General features: G+C 41.7%; 1 long non-coding RNA gene across 2 annotated transcripts; it reads right to left on the bottom strand.

The window, feature by feature from the left end:
* Window positions 1-3,734: 3,734 nt before the first annotated feature.
* Window positions 3,735-22,549, bottom strand: LOC143396391 (uncharacterized). Of its 2 annotated transcripts, XR_013155437.1 has the most exons (4): window positions 22,404-22,549; window positions 11,785-11,945; window positions 6,405-7,099; window positions 3,735-4,567 (listed from the first exon to the last, which is right to left on the bottom strand). It is a non-coding gene; the product is annotated as an uncharacterized LOC143396391 (long non-coding RNA). The 2 variants fall into 2 exon arrangements; XR_013091096.2 differs by lacking the exon at window positions 11,785-11,945.
* Window positions 22,550-23,012: the final 463 nt, after the last annotated feature.

The raw sequence follows: 23,012 nt of genomic DNA, 5'->3' as shown, positions 1-23,012 counted from the left end.
TCTGGTGAGACGGGCTTTAGCAATTACGCTAACCCATCCACGGGTTATAAGAGTGAAGAGAGACGGAGGAGTTACAAAGAGAGAATTAATCCTATGTCCAAGGCAGTTGATTCCCAGGGGTGTCCGGACACTCAATGGCCAATTCCCTCATTCTGGTGAGTTAGGATTCAGGAGCTCATGGGATGGAGGAACTCACCAATCTGCAGGACGGTGGTGGATGTCAGGCAGGTGATCAGAGGAGTGGACTACGACAGGAATGGTTGGACTCGGAGTTTGGGAATGGGGTTCCACCTTGAGCGACGGGGATCCCTGTCCCGGATTTTGGCACCAATGTAAAGGACAATAGAAAAGCTCCATAAACTCAACAAGCCCAAACAACCGTTTACCTGTCTGAGATTTTATTAGCAGGACCATAGTGGTCAGTCACAGAAGAGAAGGGGATCACCAGAATGGGGGGAGGGGGGAGAGGAGGGAGGGAAGAGAGAGGGGAGAGTAAGAGAGAGAGGGAGAGTAAGAGAGAGTAAGAGTAAGAGAGCAAACACAAACAAGGTGTTGATATTTATGGGCTTAACACAGGATGAGAAGGAGCAAGGCGAGTGGGCTGTTACTTCTTCATTGGCTGAGTTCACGCCACTTCAGGGATTGGAGGTGCACCATTCAAAGTTTGCGCCATTCACAGGGATTGGAGGTGACGGTTCGCATGCCATTCAGTGTGACATGGACCTGAGCTCCCTGAAGAGAAGCAGTCTGGGTACCATCTTTACCAACACTGACTTCCAGACCACTCACGTATAATCAAATCAAGCCTTTACTGAAGCACACTAGTGGCGACTGACCAGAACATAAAGCAGTTCCCCTGATCAGCTCCAAACAATTGCAAGGGCACTCCTTATAAGCTTCAAAATCACAAAAGGGATGTTCAGGGGTCCACCCAATGCAAGCAAGCCAGGTTACAGAAGTGGGAGAGTGCAGTCAAGTGGCGGGAAGCCTAACCAATCACAGTTAACCCAGTCACCTCAGTTATACAAACAGAGCCCCGTTACCCTAGTTACAGAAACAATGACACATTAGGTAGTTCCATGTTCTTAAAGGTTTCTATAGCAAAAGGAAAAGAACATCTTGCCCCAGTGACCCTTCTACTTGGCATGGTTGTATTACAGGATAAAGTCATAAAACAAAATGGAGTCACATTTGCTTCTGCTATCACAGTGGCACCCCCTTTCTCCACAGAAAAGACTTAACTGGGCTTCTCCCAAAATCTTCACCCAGTCTGATTTTAGAACTGTCAGCAAAAAGAGTCTCTGCAAAAGAGTTCAATGTAGATAAACTTCCTATTTTTTGTGTCACCCTGTTTTGGCCACTGGCCAAGAATACACCAGCACTCCAGGTGCTGAACACCTCTTACTAGTTTTTCACAAACATATCCAGTATAATACTTTGAAGAAAATTGAAACAAGGCCTCTGGCCTTGAGCTGGACTTCACAGAGATGTGTACATTTTTAAGATAAGTTACCAACTGGACTCCATGGTAACAACTGGCAGGACGAGAAAGGAAAGGGGAGAAGCTCTCTCCTTCTCAGGTTTTGTCCTTGAAGGGTTAAATTGCCCAAAACAGTGAAAAAAAGCTGTTTCTTTATGAACTTCTGCAGACTGTGAACTTCTGACCCCTCCCCTTACATGCTGGGTATAAAACTCTGAAAGTCCCTGAACTTGGGGTTCAGGAGAGTAATTGATTGCAGCAAAAGCTGGACCCTCTGAACCTGGCTGCACCCAAATAAAACTGTTTCCTGCTATCTTTTGTGCCTTGCATGTTTTTCCCTATAACAGTGAATCCAGAATTAGATAGGCAGTCAGCATAGATAGGCAAATCAAATTAGGTCAGATCAAGAGGCCAATTTTGAGTGAGTCTGGAAGTTGGAGACTGTCCCCTCCAGCCCAACCTAGTTGACCTACCCATTTTTGGACTTTTATATAAAAATGAAACAGATTTCCATGTTTTGTCAGTCACTCTATTTTTAAGTTTCCTTATTATAACAAGTCATCCTGTAATCAATGTAGCAAATTCCTTAATCTTAAAAGAAATCCTATTATCACTTCCACTTATAGAGAGGAAACTGAAGTACAGAATTCAAACAGCTGATGGGGATTGAAATGGTGGTTTAACCTTGAGTAGCTGAAACTCCTGATCTCTGTCCCCTTATTTGACCATTAGATGCGTGCTCATCTCTGAGACTCTTCACAGTTGTTGTGGTCGTGGAGTCATAATTTGGGCCCCCATTGTGCTTGTTGTTGGGATTCAAGCACGCCTGGGCTCAGCTCTGGAGATAGCAAGCTCTTAAGAATCTCCTCCTACATACTGACGTGACTAACGTGGAGTCCTGGTTGTGGGTGGAGAGAACAGTTTAAAACGTATTTTCCTGGCTGGAATCCACCTTCTGACCTCTGTGGAGAGAGGCTGGGAGCAGAAGCTAAGGGGCTGATTCTGAAAGTGAGAACCTGGCATGAGGACATTGCTCCTGGCTGCCCTCTGGTCTCACCCTACCTGCTTTCAAGAACGATCCTTTAGAAGAACCGAAGTCTCAAGAGCAAGTGAATCAAGATGTTGGTGGTTTTAATGATACATTTTTTAATCACTATGTGAGACTGAAAGAATGTCTGAAATAATCTAAGGATAGGAGAATTAGGCCAACTAAGGAAACACAGAAAACTGCCAGCTACAAGCTATTAATTTAGCTTAGACTACAAAGGCTTTATTTTCCTGAATTAGCAATGTGTTTGGAGGGTGCCTCTGGGACTTCCTCTTATATTAAGCAATCACTGTGGCCTGTGCTGAGGATCGGTTGAAGGCTACAAACTCAGGAAAGAGATGTAAAAGTAAAAAGAAGCCCAAACCCCTTGGCAGAGGTTTTAGGAAAACAAATGAGATAACTCCTGGTGGGAGACGATCTGGGTCAGTGGGTCCCTTGGCTCTATTTCTGAGCACAGGACAGAATCTCAGGGACTAGTTTGGCCTGGGACCTTTATAGGACACAAGAATGAATGAGGCACTTTTGTAAAAAGCAGACCTTTCTTCTCCAAAGACAGATTCTGAACCAGTTGCCAATTCTGCCTCTCTAAGCACTTCCCTCTTACCTGGGAAAATTTGAGCAACAAGAATGAGGCCAGCAAAAATTAAGGAAAATGTTCTCATGGCTTCAGACACCTGTGGAGAGAAGAAGAGGGAGGTGCAGTCGCTGGAGTCCAGCTCTTCAGTCAAGGGAAATTGGCAAAGATTCACTCTACTGCTCTGAATTGGCTTTAAGTCAGCCTTGGTCTGAAATGCTCATTAGGAACACACTGTTTTCATGCTCCAGTGAGTAGCGTGTGGGAGGACAGGTCAGACTTTGCCTAGTCACATTATGAGAGTGTAAGAAGGAACCTTGTCTGGAATATTCTATTCTGTGACTCTGTCTAGACTTCTCCCACATTTCCTTCAACACACATTTGGAGGACCACCAGTTATTCCATAAGACCTACAAACCCAACTCATTTTCTTCTCATTTTAAGATTCTACATATGACTTACTTTTCTTATTTTTACATGTTAACTTTATTACAATTATTAGCATGTATCCAGTGAAGAAATGTGGGGTTCACTTCCATATCTGCACATACCTTGCGATGGGAAGCCCATCCCCTTACTTCTGCCCCTCCCATCCCCTTTCTCTCCTACCCCACCCCACTTCCCAGGGCCTTACCACTCCTCTTCTTTATGATCATTTTTCATTTATTTTTCTTTCATTATTGTTTAATTTTCAAGTATGAGAGAAAACACATGATACTTGTCTTTCTGTCTGGCTCATTTGATTAACATGCCATCTTCTAGTTCCATTCACTTTCCTTATTCTTTATGGCTGGGGAATACTCCATTGTATATATATGTAGGATAGGCTCTTTCTCCATTCATATCTCTCTCTCTTTTTAGTATGTTTATTTTACTTATTTGTTTTTATGTGGTGCTGAGGATAGAACCCAGTGCCTCACATGTGCTAGGCAGGCCCTCTACCACTGGACTACCACCCCACCCCTCTATTTTTCTCTTGATAGGCACCAAGGCTGATTTCATATCATGGCTATTGTGAAGAGAAGTACATTAAATACAGATATACATGTGCTGAGAGCCACAACCGAGTCAGAATGGCCCCTGGCATTTTTCCAATAGTATTGGTTGAGAGGCAAGCCATTAAGATGATGCTGGATTGTTTCGGTTGTATATTAGACCTTTACTATCAACCTTGCCTGCTACTTTGGAGTTCTCCCACTGCTTTGGAGTTCTTGTGGGGATTCCAGAGAGTTTCCATTGGTTGGGGAAGTGCGGGAAGAGGGATTTCCAGAGGAGGAATTTCTGTTTGGTGGTTCCTGGAGGAGCCGCGTGGCGTTCGGGGGAGTTCCTGGGAGCATGTGTGGAGTGTGCTGGTGGAGTTCAGAAATAAAGTTTGTTCCTGCTTCAGTGGCTCGTGATTTGTGCCCAGCCAGACTGCGGCATTTGGGAACGCCTGAAGCTCGGAGGTAAGTGAAATTGCTTGCCCCTGAGGGAAGGAGAGAGAATGGGTGACCATTTCAAAAAACAATGTGGGCATGCACAGGAGGTACAGGGATGGCTCATAGAGCACTGTGAGCCTTGTGGCTCCGGAGCTATAGAGTCTTAAGGCAATTCCCACCTGCCTCGTTCTGCAGGTGACTCCTGTGCAAATGGCTCAGGACAGCTGCACTTCGGATGTGTTCTAAAGACCAGTTCCTCCAAGTAAGAGACCTGACTGTGGACTGGTGACACCCAGGCATGAGAAGAGTCCCCTCCCAGTTAGTTCCACAGGAGGGACGTGCACAGCTGAAGATGAGGCCTGGACAGGTGAGCGTGCAGAGGCAACCCGGGGACAGCCACGACTGGAGTCCCCACTGCCTGTGGCTGGAGTAACCCAGGAGGAGACGGGTGACAGGAGCAAGTCCTGGCTGGGGGGTGGGGGGCAGAAGCAGTTTCCCTGGGAGATGGAGGAGCCCAAGGGCAAGAGAGAGTGGGGGCGACGTGCCCTGAGTTCTGCCTCTCCCCACGACCACCTCCCCACTGACGCCCACATCCACTGAAACCCCAGAGCTGGAGGCCTGGTGAGGGCAGTTCACAGAAGACAGAGCCGAAGCCACAGAGCAAAGTCGGGATGACAAGGAATGACCTGAGCAGAAAAAGACAAAAGGCCAAAAAACACTCAGGGAAACTGTTCTGACTCGCATGTTAAAACTGAGCAATCTCTCGAGTGCCATGGCTGGTAATTGTGACCTTTATTTAGTGAAGTTACGAATTGTATCACACAGACTTTACACAGTCACTCATTTCCTTACATGCTGTGCTGAATGTTTCAAATCAATCTCTGACCACTTTCTTTCATAGGTAAGAACGAAAAAACAAAATTTGTGCCACTGGCATTAACTGAATAGATGGGAGTTGTTATAAAAATACACTTTAATACTAGAATCAATGAAGACCACATATTATAATACTAAAAAATGCACTGGATAAAAGTAATTTATTTTATTATGTAGACTCATTACTCACTCACAGATGTGCATCTACTTCCATTTACCTATTAATTCTATGGAAACTAGACCATGTAGCTGGACATGCAGGACTTGACTGTTGTGCCCACATCATTTATTGACTCCCTGCTGTATCTCTGAGTGAATGACAACTCCCCTAGGTCTCAATTTCTTTAAATACAAATTATCATAATGAAAAATATCCTTCAACATAATCTTGACTCCAGTGAGAAAGTACAGAAAAATAATTCATGATACATTCCAGTGCCTGGTTCAGTGAGTAGCTATTCCTTATTCATTCATGTCTTGATTTTTCTGTGGGGTGGGGGATTAAATGCAGGGCCACCCAATCACTGAGCCACATCTCCAGACCTAATTTGTATTTTATTTAGAGAGGGTTCTCACTGAGTTGCTTAGTGCTTTGCCATTGCTGAGGCTGGCTTTGGACGCGTGATCCTCCTGCCTCAGCCTCCTGAGCTGCTGGGATTACAGGCGTGCACCATTATGCCTGGCTCATGTCTAGATTTTTTTTTTTTATAAAATATCTTCTGAAAACTAAACTTAGACAAGGAAACCAAAACAAAGAGAGAAAGAAATGAGCATGATCTTGAAACACTCACAATATGACTTGACTAGGCCTCATAGTTCTCTTGACCTTCCTTGAACATTCATCCTGTTCTGTTTCCAAGGCCCAGAGCCTGGTCTGCTATCTCAGGATCTCGGGTCGGCAACAGAAAAAGTTCAATCTGCAGTTTTCATAAATCTTCTCACCCTCCAGGCAAATCTTCCTGCATTTGCCACAACCAAGCCTGCAGGTCTCACAAACAGCAAACTCACCTGTACCAAGAAAGAGTGGCTGAGAAGGCTTTCCTGGCCATCTGTGGAACAGGGAACAGGTCAAAGCCACCAAAAGGAGAGAGGGTTCAGATGTGTGGTCATAAGGCATATCTCCAAGACCTTGCCCAGATTCTTCAAAGAGCTCGTGTTCTCTGTCGTTTGGAGTAGGGAGGATTATAAGGAAGAGGAACCATGATCCCTCCTGTCCAAATATTTCCAGTCTTCTTCTCATCAAAAGGAAGCAATAGGCAAAGTGTTACAGACCTCGAAAACACCCACCTGAAACACTGAGAGTTTGCTAGGTGTAAATGGACGGGTATCTTGTGGTTGGGAAGGGTCTTTGAAAACAGAATGCAGAGTTTCAGGCTGGATTCTTGTTGGGGCTTCATAAAGGCAGAGCATCCTCAATAAGTGGCTCATCTGTCCTGCAGGCATTCTAGAAACACCTGTCTGCAGTTTTTATTTGTTTAGTGGTTAAATGAAATGAGTGATGTGAGGATGTTGGGTGGTGGTATGTCTGCCTCTGGGCTTGAGATTAAATGACACAATCCTTGTCACAACAGAGTGCCTGGCACATGGACAGCCAGCACTCAGTGGGCAGCACCCTCAACATCTCTCACTCTGAAATGCCGTCCAAGCTCTTCTCACAGTTTCCCAGGAATACTCTTCAATTCTGCTCACAATGTGCTGTCCTCCTGTGTAAGACAAAAATAAAAAAGAACATAGGAGGTAAGAGAAAACATTTAACACAGAAAATATTGAAGTTCCCTCAATGCAATAAAAGAAAATGTTCCCACAGCAGGGAGGACTGAAGGACACTGATGCTCATGATCACATTTAAAGAAGGCTGAAAAAACAGTCTTTTCAGGAAGTATGTCTCCACCAAATATTACTTTCAAATAAAATCCAACATAAGCACAACAAAAATGTTCAGAATTCTGTTTTTTAAGTATCCTTACCTCAAGAACAGTGACCATATAAAAATAATTATTAACAAAATATTTATTCTATTTATGGATTTCAAATCCTTCATTTAGTTCCCTATACACAGGGGCCCTTGGGGCAGGGAAGGTGGGCAGCATTTTCACAGCCCTTAAGATGGGGCTCACTGTAGGCAGGGCTGGAGCAGAGTCTGGCGGTGGCAGTCCTCCATTCAGTGGAGCTCCCATTTTCTTAGAGGCCCTGTGGGCCAGGTCAGCTGGGCCGCCTTCTCCTGGGTCTTCAGACAGGTGGAGTCACTGAAGGCTAGGGGAGGGCAGGGTGGGTGCAGGCAGTCCTGGAGGCTCCGCTCCTCAGAAGCATCTTGTGCAGGGCCACTGGGCAGGGTTCTCAGGCCCTATGATACTTGAGGCTAACTGTAGGCCAGGCAGGGCTCAGGGGGCTGGAGCGTGGGCCACCCCTCCCCAGTGGACATATTGTACCTGTGAAATATTTGTATATTTGGAGTAGGACTGCCCCCTGTGTCACAGCTGGAGCTGGCAAAAGGAGAGGAGATTCCAATTATATGGGACTGGGAAACTTCCTTATTGATAGCTTTGGGCAAAGGAAGGAGACGGGACTGGATGTGGTGGCCTGGTGATACGGCTCCCTTTTATTTTTCTTTTTATTATGGAATAAATGGATTTAACCAAAAAATTAATAAATGTAACAATCCAACATCCTATATTCTTTTTTTTTTTTAGTATTCATGGGAAGAAATAGATGTCTGAACTAAAATTTTCTGAAGATACAAAAAATTATTTTTTGCTTCATAAAATTAAATTGCATATGTTATCCAAGAATTACACACTGTCCAAGCAACATTATCAAGACAAGACAGAAAATACTTAGAAACAGAGAAAAGAAACAGATGAAAAGATTTTTAGAATTTAAAGTAACAGTTTTGAGACTAAAAATGAAAATGAGTAGTAAAATATATTTTACCTGATATTAATAAATTGATCAACTTATGGAATTATGTCCACATTTATTCCAAAAGCATTTGAATTTATTAAGCACCTGAAGTGTGAAGTAAATATTAAAAAAGGAACTCCAATGAAACCTGTAATTTTTTTCACTTTGTTCCCTGTGAACTGGCTTTATTGCAGTGGCACTGCAGGACAGCTCCTTGAGTGAAATGAGCTGTGCACAAAGTGGGAGTGATTTTGCTGTTACAGCAGCGTCTTGGCCTCACTCTCACTGCCCAGGTGCTGGCTCCATGAAGTCCCAGGAGCTGAGTCCATGCCTCTGTCTCTCTCACTGGCAAATGCCAAATCCAAATGGAATTTGCCCCATCGGTGTGAAATTGCTCTTGTACAGACTTTGCACTGCACTTTCTAGTTCCTGTTATGAACAGTGAAAATCATACAAAAAAATTATAGTGGTCTGAGCCACAAATATTGCTAACCCACCCATCACAAATGTCGAACTGCATGGACTTCCAAGCTTTGTGGACACTCTGTTCCACCCACTCCTATACACAAACAATTCGTTTTACTTCTATTGTTTCCATTCTGTAAAGAAAGAGACATGTCATCCTTCAGGACAGGGGCCTCAGAGTTTTAAGCCTTAACCTTAAAGCATGAGTGTGGGGAGCCACCCTGGATGAACACGCATTTCAGTCTTGAAACCCGGGGTCTGAAACAATTATTGCTTTCCAAGGTAACTTGGGCATCACCCCAGCTCAGATAGCCAGGCATGGCACCAGGTGTAGGTGTCACCTGCTGGGGTTGAGCTACACTCACCTGTTCCTTAGAATCCTACACCTTCCACTTTTTTGGATAGAATGCTCTAAGAAACAGCCCCAAATAAAAAACCCCAAATAAAAGCCCACCTCCAAGTGTGCTTGCTCTCTCTCTCATCAGCCTCCCATGACCTCCTCTTGCCCCCCTTCTTGAGGAGCCTGAGGCCGGGAGATGGAAAAGCCCTCCTGAAGCTTACTGAAGGTATTTTGTGTCTGTGTGGTATCTTGTGTCACCCCAAATTCATAAGAGTCACTTTAGTTCAGCCTCTCGTGCTGGTGGGGGGTGGCACATGAGAATCCTCCACATCTTTGCCAGCATTTGTTATTTTTCTTTCTTTCCTAATGGTTATTCTAACTGGGCTGAGGTGGAATACTGGGATTCTCATTTATTTTTTCCTGATAGGTTAAGGATGTCAAGCATTTTCTATATATTTGTTGGTCATTTGTATTTCTTCTTTTAAAAGTGTATACTCAGGTCATTTGCCCATTTTTCAGTGGAATAAGTTGTGTGTTTTGTGATTTATGTCAGTATTTTCTGGTTCCTTAAATATACTGGAGATTAACCCTAGGTCATATGAATATTTGCAACTACTTTCTACCATTATCTAGGTTGTCTCTTCACTGAGAATGTGGAGGAGGAAGAAACACATTTACTCTTGGTGGGAATATAAATTAATTCACATGTTATGGCAGACAGTATTGAGTTTCCTGAAAAACCTAAAAATAGGTATACCATGTGATGCAGGTATCCCACTTCTGAACATGTATCCATAGGAACTGATAACAGCATATCAAGCAGATACCTGCTAAGCCTTGTTTCTTGCAGCTCTGTTCCCAGTAACTAAGACACAGAATCAGGTGCTGCCTATTAACAGAGGACTGGATAAAGAAGATGTGGTCTGTACACACAATGGAGCAGCATTCAGCCATGCCAACATGAAATCCTGTCAGTTAAAGCATGAGTGTGAAGGTAGAAGGCCCTATGTTAGTGGAACCAAGCCAGACCCAGAAAGACAAGAACCACATTCACTCTGTTATGTGGAAGATCAAATGTGCTGATCTGAAAGCGTACCAGTCACTACAGATAGATCAAGTGCGTGTGCAGTGGTGGGTCGGAGTTGGACCTGAACCGTGTGAAGTGGCTGCTTGTAAGGAAAAGCTGAAGGGCATGAGCCTGCTGCACACTGAGGAGCCATGGCAAAATGCTCCTCACCAGTTCCTGCATCATGCCAGAAACATGTCCACAGGTCACTCAGAGTAGAGGTTTGAGCTTATTAGAAAGCACAGGAAAAGGAGAAAGGAAATCTCTCAGGGGGGTCTTCTTAGGAGAAGGAAGGTGCCCTCCTCCTGCACTCCAGTTTGACTGGGGGTTCCAGGGAAGCTGCCAGAGAGCCCCGTCTAGGTCCACCTTTGGACATCTGAAGCATAGGCACTGCATGGTCAGTGTTGGAGTCTTTAAGGAAATCGAGCCCCCTTGGTTTTGGCTCAGCTTCCTGTGCCCTTTGTCAGTTTATCACCCTCTGGATAGCCCTTGGCAAGCTTTCTGCAAGCTTCTTGATGTTCTGGTTGACAGGTTGATTGGTAGTTGTGACCATTTCAGTGATCAGGGAAGGTCCAGGGAGTGACACAATTTTGAAACAACAGTGTGTCTGAAGGTGGTGTCATTATGGCTGGGAAGGCTCTGTCACACCAAGCCCCCAACTCCCAAGTGCTTGCCTGTCAGGTAGTATTCCTTGTGGTGTCCAGTCACCCTTTATGCCTTCCCCTGACCAGCCACTCATTGCTGACTGAAATCCACCCCACACAAGATTTAAGGTCCCTGAATTATTTTAGGGCATTTATGGGTCCGTTTCATCTGACTGCTCACTGGTGACAGATGGTCAAGGTGGGAGTGACCCAGTCCTGGTTCTCCATCAGGTGTGGCAGGGGCAGTTAAGGGTGTTTAGCATAAGGGAAATCAGGAGGTCCATGGCACAGCTGCCAGGTGATTGATGAGTCATCCACAGGCAGGGAACTTCCTGGGACAATTATAAAATAGACAGCAAAGTATTATTTTTGTAAACCATTAGGACAAAAGGGGTCAGTATCATCAGCCAGGCTGTGGAAACCATGAAGAGTAAGTAACTCTTTTAAGCTTAAGGGGGACCCAACCTGTCATTGATTTGTGAGTGGAAGTCACATAAGGCTTTGGAAAAATTATCATAGTTTTTAGAAATATACAAAAATTGGCATTTTATAATAACACAGTCATCCCCTTAAGCTATCATTAAGATCTACACTTTTATCAGATTTAGTAAAATACCTTTTTCTTTAGCGTTACCCCCACGTTTTCTATAGGGATCCTTTAGCTGTGTCACTTCAGGCTGTTAGATGCCACAATGCATCTTTTATACGAGTCTAAGGGATACATCATGGGGTTTATCATGTTACCAGCAGAAAACATGTCAAGTCCACATGTAGGAACTTAGAATGATATTTAGGACTGAACAATTCCCAGGGCACATTTGCCACTCTGGCAGAGTCCTTGATGATAACTGTTATTACACATTCCTTACAGCCTCCTGGATGTATTTATTTTTGCATAGAACTACCATAGAAGGACCATTTTCCTTCCTTCTAACTGTGTTTGTGTGACTGTTAGTGATCCTACTTTCTTACCCGGTATTAAAAATCTAGTTGATCAAAAGTTGTCTTTATTTTTATTACTGTTCATGTCCGCTGAGGTTCCTCAGGGGTCACTCTTGGGAACTCATGAGAAGCCTCTGGGCTCCTTCAGCATTCCTGTACCAGTGCTGCCATCCTCCATGATGGGCCAGGGTCTTGCAGGTCACAAAATAAAGTTAACAAAGCCAAAAACAAATTCAGTTTCATGATATGTTTCCACCATGAAACATAATGTGTATAATGACAATAATGTATCTTTGGAATCTATTTAGCCTCTACAAAGACCCAGAAACTCAACATCTCATCTCACATAAAATACTTGAGAAGTACTGCTTTCTTTTAAACTTCTTCTTGAAAGTTTAAATACCTTTTACTGTTTACCCAAATCTTTCCTTCATTTTGTATTACAAACTTTTTATTTTGAGATCACAGTATTATTTACAATAAAAAACAATCTTTAGCACATAAATAAATGAGCTTAAATTTGTTCATGTATACTGAAGAACATGAATATATCCAATATATCCAATATAAAAACGCCAGTAAAATACAGCATCAAAATTTTACAGATGTCCTTATATTACCTTAGTTTTAACATTTAGAGTAAACTTAGAATCCACAATATTTGTGCTGTGAGTGATCTATGTCATTAATTTGACCAAGCATTCTTGTGTATTTCCACATTCAGAACTTCATGAATATACACGTGTATAGATATAGTTGTAGAAATAGATATTTACTTGTTCAGTATATCTGACAAAGGCATCAAGAATACACATTAGGGAATCAACATACTCTTCAACAAAAGATGCTAAAAAAGCCAAGTGGGGTGTGCACACCTTTAATCCCAGCGGCTTCAGAGGCTGAGGCAAGAGAATCTAAATTTCAAAGTCAGCCTCAGCAACTTAGAGAGGCCCTATGCAACTTAGTGAGAATCTGTCTCAAAATAAAAATAAAAAGGGCTGAGGATATGGCTCAGTGGTTAAATGCCCTGGGTTTAATCCCCAATACAAAAAAAAAAAAAATGCTGTAAAAACTGGATACACATCTAAGAATGGAATGGGATGTGTATCATGCCTATTGCCACCTCATAAAAAAATCAACTCAAAATTGACCAAGGACCCAATTGTAAGACTCAAAACTGAAACTATCAGAAGGAAAAAATAGGGGAAACACTTCCAGACACCAGGATGGGCAACGATCTTTTGCACAGAACTACAAAAGCAAACCTAGACAAACTGGATTATCTCAAACCAGGAAACTTCTGCACAGGAAAGGAAACAATTAACAACGTCAAGAGACATACAGAATGGGAGAAAATGTTTTCCATACTTTTCATCTGACGGAGACAATATGCAGGTTGTATAAGGAACTCAAATATCTCAACGGCAAATTAATAATAGCAATAATTATACTCCCCATCCAATTAAAAATGAGGAAACAACCTGAACAGTCAGTCAAGGGTCAAAAGAAGAAATACAAATGGCCTATGAGTTTGTGAAATAATACTCAAAATCACTAATCATCTGGGAAGTACCTATCAACCACAATGAGATCCCATCTCACACAGTTAGAAAGGCTATAAGCAAAAGGGAACAGAAACAAATGCTGGCAAGGAAGTGATGAAAGGGGAGCCCCTATTTCTTGTTGATGGAATGTAAATTAGCAGAGCCATTATAGGAAATGGCATGGAGTTTCCTCAAAAAAAAAAAAACTGAAAATTTTATCAATACATGATCCAGCAGCTACAATACAGAGTACATATCCAACCAAAACAAAACCATTATATAAAAGAGACATCTGCACACCCCTGTTTATTACAACACTTTTCACAATAACCAAGTTGTGGAATCACCGGAACTCTGTTGATGGAGGAATGAATGAGAAACATGATATATTTACCTAATGGAATATTATTTTGTCATAACAAATGAGAGCTTGTCATTTTCAGTAACATGGATGAAAGTGGAGGGCCCTATGTTAAGTAAAATGAGCCAGGCATGGAAAGACAAATACCACATGTTCTCACTCAGTTATAGAAGCTTAGGTAGTTAGTCACATAGGAGTTGAGAGTAGAATACAGTTCACTGGAGCCCAGGAAGGGAAAGAGCCATGGAGAGTGAGAGCATGAACACAGGGTACAACACACAAAGAAAGGGAGCATTTCTAACTTATTATGCAACATGGGCCAACCACAGACTACAAACTTAATTTTATGTTTCAAAATAACTAGAGAAGAGTTGGAAAGCTGTTAACACGGAAATGTTAATATTAGACATCAAAAAGTTAATATATGAGTGGAAATACTAATTATTCTGATTTGATCATTACACGTGGCATACACATATTGAATTACAATTAGTAATTGGTACAAATTAGTACAAATATTACATACTTGTTAAAATTGTTTTAAAAAGAAGTTGGAAATTGACTCTTAGTATACCCATGATTATACCAATGGGGTTCATCTCTGCTGAAATGTGGAAGCGAACCATGTATTCAGAGACCAAAAGGTGGATAAGCAAAACACGGCATATATACCACATTGTGGAATGATAGAGGAACCCACATTACTTAGCTTTAAAAAAATTTGCAATATATGTCAGCATAAATGAAAACTGAAGACATTATGCTAAGAGAAATAGTGATGAGGTTAGGAAAGGATACCTTGTCCCCTGTTTGTGAGAATGCACATTGGTGCACCCATCATGGAAAAAAACATGGAGGTTCCTAAATAAATGAGGAAGAGAACCACCATATGCCCCAGTGATCCTTGTCCTGACCACACACCCAAAGAAAATGAAATCACCTTGTGAAGGTGTCCGAATACTCACGTTCACAGCATTACTTACAATTAATTACAATTACTTTTACAATAACCAAGGTATTTAAATAATCCCATTGTCCATTGCCACACGGACACAGAATGTATCATACACAGACACATTAGAATATTGTTCAGCATTTTTAAAAGAAATACTGATACTTTCAATAACATGGATAAACTAAGTGGACATCATATGTGAAATAATCCTGACTGCTTGACCTCACTTATACATAGGCTCAAAAAGAAAAAATGAAAACCTTGAATGCACAGAAGCAGAAAATATGAAGGTTATTATCAAAGATCAGTGGGGAGAATAGGAAGATGAGGCTCAGAGGCCAGAATGCTTCAGTTATGCATAATAAGCTTAGAGATCTGATATGCAGCTCCAGTTTACCCCTGTAAGTAAAGGAGTGGGGGTCTTCTCATTTCCCCTCCTCTGACACAAGTGGCAGGGGTTGCTGCCTGCTACTCAGAGTAAGACCTTGAGGTTCTCCTCTCTGACCTCCAACTGCAGCATCCAGTGCTCACATGGGGGCCCTCACATAACTACTTCACTCAGACTTGCTTAGGAGCACTCACTGGAAGGTCATAAAAAGAGCTTGTGAGTCTGTTACTGAGACCCTGGTAATGCTACTCTCTAAAACTCCACACCCTGCCTTCAAACCACTGCTTGAGGCTCAGCATCTCTGTTTTCCTCTATTATCAATGGCTCCTTCCTCTTGCTCCTGACACTCACTCACACAGGAAAGCATCTGTGAGTGCCCTGTCAGTAGGGCCTCCTCACTCAGAACCCTAGTTAGTCCACTCCCATTGAGTCTTCAGCTTTGTGCGGGGCCTTAGAAACCTAGGATATATAGACTATCCAACCTACTCTCTGTCAGGGCAAGAGCAATTCCTTTTGTCACCTTGTGTGTCCTCTCAGAAGGAGAAGCATCCATGCCATTCATTTCAGATCCCTGTGTTAGAAGAAGTGTCATTAACACAAGTACGATGGTGTTCCCTCAGAATCCCACCCTGACTCTTAGGTCCCCTTCTCTAGTCAATCCTTTCTTCCTATACACACACACACACACACACACACACACACACACACACCTTTCAGAATTTTCTTGCTGTAGATGTCTTGGTGGAAAACCATTTGAGTCTTTCTTTACCTGTCAATTTCTTAGTTTTATCAATTTTCCTGAAGGTGGAATTTCTCATACACAATTCAGTATGAACAGTCATTTTCTCTCAACATTGGTTGGTATAAGTCCACTTGTTTTTGGTTTCATTATTGTTGTCACAGTCAGCTTAATTATAATTCCATTATAAATTATCTGTTTTATTGTTTTTGCTTTATTTGGAATTGAGATTGAATCCAGGTCCTCTTGCATGACAGGCAAGCACTCTACCCCAGCCCCACAGTTCAGTCATGATCTGGCCTTTCTTTATAAGGTTTAGACCTTAACTAATTTGCATTTTAGATCACATCTTAAAGTACTTTTCTTTGAATTGATCGATTGATTTTTACATGATTTATTTTGGAGGATCTCCTCAATGTTCATTATCTTGCTCTTCTCTTCTCCTGGGATTTGAATTAGATAATGTCCTTATAGCTCAGAACTACCCTCTGCTAAATTTAAATGTTTCTCTTCATTCTCTGGTATTTTTATCACTTCTAATTTGTCAATAATACCTTCTGCTTAGTTTTTCAACATTTTCTTCAAGCCTGCCAGTTTGTTCATTCATCTATACTATTTTCTTGCAGTGTTTAGAACTTTGGGGCATACCTTTTATGTCTTTAAATATTGCACATAGCTATTTGATTATTTCTCCATGCTGGCAGGTCCAGTAGCTTTCATCCTTGAGGGTCCAAACTGTTGCTTAGCTCATTGATGTTTACTCCTACTGTCTTGCCCACCTGATCATCTTTGTTGTTGTAGTTTTAGATATACATGACAGAAGGGTACATTTTGAATATTACACATACATGGGGTATGACCCATTACAATTTTGATCCCATTCTTGTGGTTAAACATGATGTGGAATTACACTGGTTGGGTATTCATATATGACTACAAGAAAGTTATGTTTGATTCATTCTACTGTCTTTTCTATTCCTATCTTCCTCTCCCTTCCCTTCATTCCTCTTTGACTAATCCAATAAACTTCTACACTTCCCCTCACTATCCTCCCTTGTTATGGGTTGGCATGCACATATAAGAAATCTGATCATCTTTATGCTGAAGTCACTGCTCATCATTAATCCCCCATTGTTCCACGGTCAAAAATGGGGAAAAATGGTCAAAAATGCCATCCAAACCTACTTCAGTAGACCAACTCAATGATGGTCTCAGTGAAGGAGTTCCAGGCTTAACAAACCAGCATTGCTGTTTGAACCCAGGGATGCTTAACCACTGAACCACATCCCCAGTCTTTTTGTATTTTGTTTAGAGACAGGATCTCACTGAGCTGTTCAGGGCCTCACTAAATTGCTGAGGCTGGCTTTGAACTCAGGATCCTCCTGCATCAGCTCCCCAAACCACTGGGATTACAGGTGTGTGCCACCACCCCTGGGAACTCTTTTCACTTTTAAATTATATAAACTAAGATACCTTCCCACTGCCAGAAGATACCTGCCATCTGACAATGTCTTCATATGCTGCTATACTTCCCATGTTTATGTACTAGTAACTTGGCAAAATCTTTATCCAAAGGCTTAAAATACTGGCAGTAACTATTGGCAACCTTGTTTTATGTTCAGCCAATTGGGCATACTGAGGCATATTAATGCTAAATTTTGGCACGTCAGGTATGTGTTATTAAAATACTTGATGAACAATAGTTTGGATTAGTGACTTTTTATTGAAAACAAAACCTTAATGAAGAAATATCCAGGGAGACCCACTCAGTAAAAAAATATATTATAAACACATAGCATTCCACAACTACCCAGAATATTAAGCTCTTATGAGTAATCAAAATGGTAAACAATGGGCTTGTTTTATACAACCTTATTAATCATATATTTCTTTTAAAAATGAGATTATATCAATTTGGAACCTCAAATATCATAATAATCCAAATATGATCCTCACTTTATAAAAATGTAACAGAACTAGCACTGGGTTACTGTCATTGTATGCCACTTACTTTCATACAATTTTCTCATTTAGTCCTGCTAATGACCTCATAAATTAGTACTATTAATCTAAATTTTGACACATGTAAACATTGAAACTCAGTGAAGAAACTTGAGAGAAGAAAAAACCATACATACTTTGACTACCACAAACCCAGAGCCTGAACCACATCTGGCACCACAAGTTGAACAAATGGTAACTGTCCACATAACTAGTCAGTACAAACATGCAGCTTCATTGACAATTTATGATCAAAACAGACAATCTCAAGTAAAGGTTTGGATTGAACTATATCTACACATTTTTTTGAGAGAAAGAGAGAGAGATAATTTTTTTTAAAAGAGAGAGGGAGAGAGAGAGAGAGAGAATTTTTTATTTTTTTTATTTTTATTTTTTTCATCTTTCATACATTTGATTCAAGTGAGTTATGCATTTCCATTTTTACCCCAAATACATATTGCAGAGTCACATCAGTTACACATTCACAATGTTTACATAATACCATATTAGTGACTGTTGTATTCTGCTGACTTTCCTATCCCCTACTATCCCCCCTCCCCTCCCCTCTCATCTTCCCTCTCTACCTCATCTGTTGTTGTTCCGTTCGAGAGAGAGAATTTTAATATTTATTTTTTAGTATTCGGCGGACACAACCTCTTTATTTTATTTTTATGTGGTCTGAGGATCGAACCCAGTGCCTCACGCATGCCAGGTGAGCGCGCTACCTCTTGAGCCACATCCCCAGCCCTATATCCACACATTTTTAAAAGAAATCATTCCTGGGATAGGCAAGAATCTTTCTCCAGAACCAAAATGCATAGAAAATTTTTAAAAAACAGTAATTTAAAGTCAAGAAATCAAGTCACAAAAGGTGACTCCTTAAGGGGAGTAGACCAACTTCATATTCTCTCCAAGGCTGCATGTGAAGCAATACACACAAAAAAATAAAGATTTAAATTCTCAAAAAATGTGTCTCATACTTAGGAAAAGCAAAGTATAGGGAAGGAATACTCTTTATCAATTTTAAAAAGTCAAGGGCAAGTCTCTCTTATCAATTATTACTATTTATTTCCTTCATTTGAATGGTCTTGCAAGAATTAAATAAAATGTACATGAAAGTGCTAGAAAAGTCATTAAGTTCTATAACGTCCTAAAAAACATAAATAACATTATGAACATTATTACTATTTAATCATTTTATAAATCCACTGGACTACTGTCATATTAGCAACCAATTTTTGTCCCTCAATATTTTTAACAAGATCCTGAGCTCCTAGAAGTACATGTTTCCATGATCCAACTTAAGGTACTTGTTATGGTCACTCAAATATCCTTTAAATTGAATTGAAATTGAGCCCAGAAAACATTATGTGTTTAATACTGTTATGATCACTCAAATATCCTTTGAATTGAATTGAAATTGAAGCCAGAAAGCATTATATGTTCAATAAAAATTTGCTAAATGTATAAACAGTAGGCACACAATGCACATTAGTTCGGAGTTTGCCAGCTGACTGCATTTTTTCTCTTCCAGGGTAGTAGGTCAGTAATTCACAGTGTCCCCTTCCTGCCTCTATTCTAGCTCCTGACAGCATCATACATTGGAAGAACACGTAACCCTTTAAATCACTGTTATTTATGAGCATAAATTCTCACTGAAAAAGCAACCAACCCAGAGTAAGCAAACTTAGGTGGGGGAGAGGGTTGGGAGGATTTCATAGAGCTAAGAAGAGAAGATGCAGCCAAGGGAGAAGGTACAAGTGGAATAAGGAAAGCAATGTTCCAAAACCCTGGGAATCTGGAAAAGATATTCTCTGCAGTCAAAGAAAGTCTGTAAGGCTGAGCTTTGATTCTACAATGGTGTGTACTATACCATATGATCAGCCATACAAACTTCTAAAACACAGATTGATAAAACAGAAACAACTCAGAAAAACTTTAATTCATAACAGCGAAGCTAAAAGCACTCAGAATCCTATGCTAGCTGTTAAGCAATCTTCTTACAATACAAACAAGGGAGCTCATATTCTCCTGGTTCCAAATTGGTATCCTTAACACTTCATGTCAGTTATCACTCTTTCTTGACTAGGAGTCTTAATAAAAAGATATTTGTTAATAACGAATCATTTTTTAAATGTGGGGTCTAGCTTTCTATATCAGGGAAACAGAAATAGACATATTCCAAAAGATACTGCCTTTGATAATTAGTCTAATATGAATACTGGGACTTCAGAACAGTAAGTTTATTTGAAAAACAGAATTCAACACAAAGTCACAAGTTTAGCCTTTTGGGCATGCTTGAGGACAGAGCTTTAATTCTATAGCATTTCTACTGGACCTATGACAGGCAAAGGCAGTAACTTTAAAAAGGTACAAAATTCTTTCACAAAAGAAAGAATAGCTAAAAAATGCAGAACAATCCAAGATCACAAGAGTAAAATATTCTAAGTGCACGCTAACTGAAATGCTCATAATCTGATTATATCTACATATCAACTTTAAGTTGATCCTCAAATCACAATGCAAAATTACACAGACAAATCATATTGTAATAACCCTCAGTAAAACTGCATTTGGGGCTGGGGTTGTGGCTCAGTAGTAGAGCACTCACCTAGCATGGGTGAGGCTCACCTAGCATGGGTTCAATCCTCAGCACCACATTTTTAAAATGAAATAAAGGTATTTAAAAGACTATCTTTTAAAAATTAAAAACACTATATTTGTTTAACAAGTTAAAAATGATTAATTAATGATATATCTGCTCCTCTTAGAGTACTATTAGCTGATGTGAATATTGTTTTATATATGCTTTCCAATGGGCCCTGTAGCATATTTTAACCCATTACTTGTTTCAATTTTTCTAATATGGCATCACTTCAAAAGACTAACTATCCATTCTACCTTCTTCATTATTCTGACTGAAACTAAAAAGATAGATGCCCTTCAGTAGATGAATGGGTAGGGAAACCTTGGTATATATACACAATGGAACATTACTCAGCATTAAAAAAGAGTTAAATCATGGCATTTGCAGGTAAATGGATGGAGCTGGAGAATATAATGCTAAGTGAAGCAAGGCAATCCCCAAAACCCAAAAGCCAAACACAGAATGGTGATGGGCAGGGTGGAGCATGGGAGGAATGGAGGAAATTTAGAAAGAGCATAGGAGAGGGAGGGGAAGGGAGAGGAAGAAAGGAATGATGGTGGAATGAGTTAGACATTATTATCCTAAGTACATGTATAAGACACGAGTGGTGTGAAAATATTCTGTGGTACAATCAATGTCTTAAAAAAAATCATGTTCTATATGTATAATATAATATGAATTGTATTCTGCCATCATGTATAACAAATCAGAATAAATTTAAAAAATAAAGCATAATAAAAGGTTTAAGACAAAAAAGATATTTTGTCCATGTGTAACTAAAAATATTAATTTTTTAATTAATTAATTTTTAAAATTAGGTTAATATGAAAGCAGAATGCATTTTGATTCATTGTACACAATTGCAACACAACTTTTCAATTCTCTGGTTGTAGGCGATGTAACCTCACACCATATGTGCAGCCATACATGTACCTAGGGTAATGATGTCCATCTCATTCCACCATCTTTAAAAAACAAAATCTGTCACGCCATCTAAAAAAGCTAGCAAGAACATTAAATCCATCTAAATCGACTTTCAAAACACGAATCATCCTGATAGCAAAAACTCAATCCAAGTAAAATTTCAGTATTGTGGTGGTTTGGGGTATTTCTCTTTTCAGCCAGTCAGCCAAGAACCAAACAATTTACTTCTCTACCAAATGTACTGTATCTTGTAATGAGGTGATGGAATACAACTTTAGCTATATTGTGTGTGTGCACATATGATTAAGCTAACTGCCAGAAGTATGCGGCAGGAACAGAAAATTCAGCAAGAACTGTAAAGTGTTCTCCAAGAAACGTGGCTTTAAACTCCATCTCTGGGAGCCCCACTAACCTACAACATTACAATTCCCCGCTCATGTATATAATCGACAGACTCTTCCTGCGACGAATCTGTGAAAAGTAGGAAAAGGCAACTTACATCGGGTAGCAGACGCACGTCCTTTTGTTGTTGTTATTGTGAGGCAACAACAAATTCCCATTTGGCAAACCCAAGGCGTCAAAGTGTGTACAAAAGAGTTTCCGTGGAAACGCGAACCCGCTAGTTTGCACAAATACACAGCCTTCCGCTGCCTACAGAATTCAAAGGCCACCCTGACGCCGGCCCTCGCTGTGCTGGCGGTCACCAGGTCCCCGTGGGATTCCCCACACCCGGCCAGAGCGCGGAGTCCTGCGGTCCCCAGGGGAAGAGGCTCCGCAGGGCCGGGCTCCGAGGACCTGCCGGCGGCCGCGAGGGCAGCGGGAGGGGAGCCCGGGCCTCCTCTGCGGAGCCCGGGAGGGTCCCACGCCTTCCCCGCGACCGGGGCAGAGCCTAGAAGGCGACCCTTCAGCGCGGCCCTCGGGCTGGGGCCAGTCCCCGAGGCGTCCCTGGGACTTCAAACGCCGCCAGGAGGTCCACTGCCGCGCAAGGTGGCAGGCTGGCCCCGGAGACCCCGGCCCTCGCCCCCTGGAGAGCCCGAAGAGGAAGTCTCTAGAAACCCCCGTGGGCCGTGGGCGCTCGCCGGCCGCTTACCTTGAAGGACTTGAGACGAGGCTGGGCGTGGGCGACAGCAGGAGGAGCAGGAACGCCACAAGGGCGGTGGGGCCGGCCTTCACCTCGCCGGCTTCCGGGTCTCATTGGAAGTCGGCCCGGCGGCCAGGAGTGGCTCCCCCGCGGCTGGGCTGCCAGGCTGTGCGCGCGGTCGCGGGCGGGCGCGCTCACTGAGCGTGGGCAGGGGTCAAGCTGGGGCTCTTCTTATTGGACGTGAGGGTCGCCCCGCCCTGGAGCAGCCTTGATTTACATAAAATTAATTTACATAAAGCTGGAGCCAGCTGAGCAGTGCGCCCTGGCCTGGTCTGCAGGGGGCGCTCCACGCACACAACACGCCGTCCTTCACCCACAGACTGCGGACTCGGCGGGGCTCCATCTGGCGGCCATCTCTCTCCCGTGCCTGCAGCGTCCCAGGGAACACTACCATGGCTCGAGTATATTATTATGAGCATATTATTATGCATACATAAGATTCATATTTATCTTTACTATGATTTTTCCTCATGTCCACTAAGATCTGAATAGTTGCTAAAGGATTGTACTGTTTGATGACGTAACATTTCTTTGCATTTTGACTTAATCAATGTTGAA

The sequence above is a fragment of the Callospermophilus lateralis genome, chromosome 4 (assembly GCF_048772815.1).
Source record: "Callospermophilus lateralis isolate mCalLat2 chromosome 4, mCalLat2.hap1, whole genome shotgun sequence".
NCBI lineage: Eukaryota > Metazoa > Chordata > Mammalia > Rodentia > Sciuridae > Callospermophilus > Callospermophilus lateralis.
This window is presented reverse-complemented; position numbering and strand designations above follow the sequence as displayed.